The sequence below is a fragment of the Myotis nattereri genome (assembly GCF_964212035.1).
Source record: "Myotis nattereri genome assembly, chromosome: 15".
Lineage (NCBI taxonomy): Eukaryota > Metazoa > Chordata > Mammalia > Chiroptera > Vespertilionidae > Myotis > Myotis nattereri.
The window spans coordinates 4,082,187-4,088,186 of record NC_138090.1 but is presented as its reverse complement, the minus strand read 5'-3'; positions in this window follow the sequence as shown (position 1 = coordinate 4,088,186).

Below are 6,000 nucleotides of genomic sequence, written 5' to 3'. Positions count from 1 at the left end.
TGATAGGATCTATCCTGGAGAGCTATGGCCCCATGGAAGAGGGTGGGGTTTACATAAAATGGAGATGGGCTAGGCAGAAAGAAGGGAGAATGAACCTGGAGTAAGTAACCAAAGTTCTTTTTAAGTGCATCATATATATCTATATATATAAAAGTCTAAGTGTCTGTCTGATCGGTCGCTATGACACACACTGACCATCAGGGGGCAGATGCTCAATGCAGGAGCTGCCATGATGCGCGCTGGCCATTTAACAATACCGGCATCACTGACCTGGCGCCAACAAAACAACACTCAGCTCCCCCCAAGTAGGACACAGGCCTCAGCACCACCCCAGAGCGACACCCCACCAAATCACAGCCAATGCTGCCAAGACCCCATGGCGCAAAATGTGGCCCACAGCCCAGCCCAGCCCAGCCCGGAAATGGTCGCTGTGGGTGCCGGTTAATGATGTCATGTAGCAATGCTCAGCTCCCTCTCCCTAGTGACTAGCCTCCTTGGAGCTTCTTTAGCCCAGTAACACGACTTGCTTTATAGTCGGGTGCAAACATTGTACACTTTAAACACATGTTTGTGAAGCGTTTTCACATGCCTCATCTCATTTGATCCTCACAGAAGTCCTGGAGTAGGTAGATAGGAGACTCGGTAGAATCCTATTATCTTTTCATTAGCTAGAAAACGGAGATTTAGAAAGTTTAGAAACTTGACCCGACTGAAAAGAAGTAAGAAATGGTGAAACTTGAAAATGACTCCAGGTTTTCTCCCTGCGCAAAATATCGTCAAACACTGCTGCAGTTAAATATTTTACCCTTTGTTCTCCCTGCGTGATCTACAATAATAATCTGCTTCGTGTTGATATTTACTGCTGTGTTGCTGACAATTACCTGAAAGAGAAGTTGGGGTGCTTCGTTGGGCTGGAAAAAGTTTAGCTAAATCAGAAAGCAGGTCTAATTAAGCAAGTTTATTCTATATCTGTAAAAGGCTAAGTTGACTTGCACATGTGCGATACATATAAAGCTCTCGCTGGCACCAGTCGTATGCGTGTATTTTGATCTGTCATTGTCGATTGTGAATTTGGTTGACACTTCTATTATAGAGAAAGGATGCATAGTGATATTAAAATATTTCTTCTAATTAATTTCCTTTCAATGTGCACGAATCTGTGCACCGGGACACTAATGTGTGTGTGTGTGTGTGTATGGAGGATACCAGCTCTCAATTGTCTCAGTGCCATGGACATGACATGTGTCACATGACTCCTTTGCCTACTGGCAAGAAAGGTTAAGAAAGACATGGTGGGGGTGGGACAGCACATGGACAGCCACAGGATTTTATAATAAATACCCCCGACAAAGATTTGTTTCTTTATTCACATATAAAGTTCTACTCTTTGAGGAGTGGTTATAGAAGCATCATTTTAATGACAGCTTCCGCTGGAGGAGAAAAAGTATCATATTAAGCTTGCATTCAGATGGCGAGGATAAGGAGGCGATAAAGAATAACAAGTCAATACTAAAGAAAGGTGACACTTTTATTTCTTTGCCCTGCAGTGATGCAGTAGAAAGAAGAGATCTCCATTTACATCCCAGCTCTCCTCTGTGCTACTTCTGTGTTCTTAAGCAAGTTCTTTAACCTCTGAGAGCCCACTGCTTCCACCTCAAAAAAGAAATAGCATCTACGTTAGACAGATGTCATGAGGATTAAAATTTAAATATATATATATGTATAGGGTGTCCCCAAAAGGTCTACACATTGATAGCTCAATTGATGTTTCTTTCTTTTCAGATTTAAGCCATTGAAATTAATAATTATTCAAAGTGTGTATACAGTTTTGGGGGACATCCTGTGTGCATATGTACAAGGTGTGGCAAAAGTAGGTTTATAATTGTGTGTATGCAAACACTGAGTTTATTTTTGTATTATTTTTCATATGCGCCAGAAGCAGGGAAAGAAAGGCGGTAGCTGGTAGCAGAGGCCAGAGCCTAAGGGCCAGGGACACAAGTTAGGAGGGTGTCACTTTTCACTAGATTCTGCCTCACGATGTTTCAATGAGGCACCGGCTCTGAAGGGTCTCCCGCCATGGTGGTCTTCATGCTGCGCCTGCTCTGAGTTTCTGGGGGGTGTGGGTTGGGGGTCTATGGAGGAAGAGAATGGCAGTGCTGTTGCAAAACTCTAGGGGGCACCGTCCACACTGCGTTTACCTAATAGAAGGAAGTTGTGTTCTCCTTTCCTACCAGTGGCCTTGATCAAGAGGCAACATGTTTTCCCTGAACTACTCAAGACCACCTTTCGATTGGATGTCGGTAATATATTTACCACTAGAGGCCTGATGCATGAAATTTGTGCAGGGGGCTTGGCCCTCGAAGCCCAGAAGGTCATCTGTGTGCAGAGATGGGGGGTCTGCATGTGGAGGTCAGGGGCTGCGTGTGGAGGTTGGGGGCCACGTGCAGAGGCCGGGGCCATGTGCAGGCAGCCTCTGGGAGCGAGGGGAGAGCTTAGCGGGGCTCAGCACCACCCTCACATGTGCATACGAGGGCAAGGAAGCCGAGTGCTTAGTGGCTAGCTGTAAATTAACCAGGGATTGAGCAGGGGGCTCCAGCCTCAGAGAGCTTGCTTTCTAGCTCTCATTTTGGCCTGCAGTGAATGAATGACGGTCAAAAAGGATAGGCCACCCATCTCGGCCACCCTCCCACTTACATTACAATTAAAATTTCAGATTTAACCATTGAAATAGCTCAGTCAGATATGAGTCAAAGATCTCAGTGCTTAGGTGAACTCTCCAGAGAGATGGAGGGCTGCCTGGAGCCAGGAACAGGAAGGGAACCAAATGTGCCAGGCTAGGTACCAGGGCAGGAAGCCCTGAGGTGGCCCCCACTCGCTGGCAGCCTCTGGCTTCGTCCGGAAGGTCGTCCAGAAGGTCATTCGGCTGTCCCGTCTAATAAGCATATTACGCTTTTATTATTATAGATTTTTCAATGCCCCCAGAGCCCTAGTTTGAAATTTTTAATATTCTTTTTTAAAAATATATATATTTATTGATTTCAGAGAGGAAGGGAGAGAGATAAAAACATCAATGATGAGAAAGACTCATTGATCAGCTGCCTCCTGCATGCCCCCCACTGGGGATCAAGCCCGCAACCCGGACATGTGCCCTGACCGGGAATCAAACTGTGACCTCCTGGTTCAGAGGTCGATGCTCAACCACTGAGCCACACTGACCCGGCTGAAATTTTTAATATTCTTTCCTTTATCATGTTGTTGACACAGGACATACTGCATAAATAAAATGAGATGATTTTACCTGCTGGCCTTAAAGAACAAAGCTCTTGGCTAACTAACTCATGTTCTTTGTAGAAAAGCACAAATCCTCTCATCGAACTGCTCACACATTGAATAGTTCAGATATGTGGCTTTCAGGACCCTCCAAAAAAGTCAGGCCGCGGGGACAATGGGAAACGCCGGACCAATGCTCACTGGCCACAGAGCCAGGAGGTGGCTCTTCCTCCTGGGTCAAGAGGTCAAGCCCCGCCACATGAATTTTGCTGAGTTGCTTTGTTGTAAATAACGCACAAGGTCATTCATTTTCATTTTCGTGTTTCTAATTGCACGCATCTACTCCCGGGGATGAACTCCGTGAACAGGTGGCTGGGATGCTGGGGAGAGAGCTTGAACCAGGTCCAGGGAACAGGCCAGGCCCCGCTCCTGCGAGAGAGTTGGATGAGGGAGAGATTTCGTCACCGCGGGATGCGCACCTGGCCGATGACTCGCAAAGCAAACACTCATCTGTTTGGCGAGCACAGATCTATGTAAATTAGGGGAGATTATGTAGCTGCTCATCCTCGGCGGTGGTGTGATTAAATGCAATTGTTTCCCATTTCTTAAGAAACACCATCTTTATGAGACTCGGTTCTTTTTCTCCATTATTGTTACAAGTGAATTGTCCTACGGTTATTAAAAATAACAGGCTGTGTAAATGAAGTCTGGGAGCGCAGTGCTTATCAGAGAGGCTCTAACGGGGAGAGATATTTATGTGCAAGGTACGGAGACCTGTCAGAGAAGGGTTTAATGAGGTTCTGCCTGGTGATCTCTCTCCTTCATGCTCCTATAGCTGTCCCTTGGTGAAAAATAAAAAATGGCCCAGCCGGGTAGCTCAGTGGTTGAGCGTCAACTTATGAACCAGGAGGTCACGGTTCGATTCCCGGTCGAGGGCACAGGCCCGGGTGGCGGGCTTGATCCCCAGTGTAGAGCGTGCAGGAGGCAGCCGATCCATGATTCTCTCCCATCACTGATGTTGCTCTCTCTCCCTCTCCCTTCCTCTCTGAAATCAATAAAAATATATTTTTTAAAAATGAACTCCCCCCTCCCCCACCCCTAAGAGAGCCCGTGGGCCCTCAGCTTTCATTGCGCAGCCCGTGGACCTTGTGGGCAACACCGCAGGGCCCCTCTTTCTGGAAACCCTCTGAGCTTCCTGATGTTCACTCGGTATAAACCTCCCCTCTCATCACTACCTTTTTCTCCTCCGGGAGAAGAAAAAGAAAATCTTTTCCACTTGAGCAAAATAAGAACTAGCCGGCATTTGTGTGTTCTGGAGTGTAATTATAAACGGCATTGTACACGGCCCCTGGCTTTGATGCTTATCTTGAAGAGAGTTCCGTGAAAATAAATTGTTTTTATGGAAGCGGAGAAACCATTTGATAAATGCTCTCTCTCTCTGAAAATTGTTCCTGCAAAAGAGGTCATTCTCCCCCTTTAAGAGAAATAGAATGTGTTGCCGAAGACGGGCAGGACCACAGCTCAGGACGTCTCTGAATACAGGATCTATATGTTTTGAAGGCAGGGCATAAACACATTGAAAATTGCACACCTCCCGACAGTGTGGAGTGTATTGGTTTTCATAATCGCTTTATTGGAGAGCCGCTCAGGTCAGGGGCAGGTGCTTGCTGCTCTTCCTTTTCCTGGGAAGGGATGTGACGAGGATTTTTGGGGAGCTACCATTCCATAATTACTGTATATCTGTCAGAACCGATGGGCGTATCTATTCTGAGTGAACATAATAGTCAGCTGGGAAAATGATTTGTTTTCTAGAGCATTCCTCGTGCCTGGTAGCCCAGAGACCAACATGGCCCAAGTGAGTGGCAGTAATAGGAGATTCAACCTCATGCCCATAACTAAATAGATATTTATTATCGCGTATGGAGAGTTTTCTTATCCCCCGACCCGCCCCCAATTTGCTCATGTGTCTGCATGTTCTCCCCTAAGTAAAAATATCAAAAACAGTCCACATTTCCAAGCCAGAAAAGTTGGCATCCATTTGGAAATGAAAACTAACAATGACAATGTTTGGGGATTTTTCCTCCCACGGTAACGCCTGTAAGGTACTCTCTCCTGGCGATTTGTTTTTTGAGCCTGCGCTGGAGACTTACCATGAGGGCCACGTGGATGTTCACTATTATGAGAGCCTTGGTCTTTTTTTTTTTAATATTTCTTTTTATTGATTTCAGAGAGGAAGGGAGAGGGAGAGAGAGATAGAAACATCAATGATGAGAGAATCATTGATTGGCTGCCTCCTGCACGCGCCCCCACACGGGGATTGAGCCCACAACCCAGGCAGGTGCTCTGACTGGGAATAGAACCATGACTTTCTGGTTCATAGGTCAACACTCAACTACTGAGCCATGCCAGATGGGTGAGAGCCTTGGTCTCTTCATTTTATCTGCATGGGATTTAGACTATGAATGTGAAGGGGTAAGTTTCTCACACGGAACTCTGTTAAGTTTCATAGGGAGGAGTTGTGCAGATGCTAAGAATCCGTGCTGGCTAGAAACTCGAGGCTTAATGACATGGAGTCAAATTCAGATGTAAAACCAAGCATAAGACATTTTCCCAACATCGTGCGTTAGCTGTTACTATGGGAATAGATGAGAGGAAACTTGAGTAGTGCTGGCCTGGTTAATCTCCATTTGGAGTTGCTGTTAATTTGGCTACATTACAAATTGCAAGCAG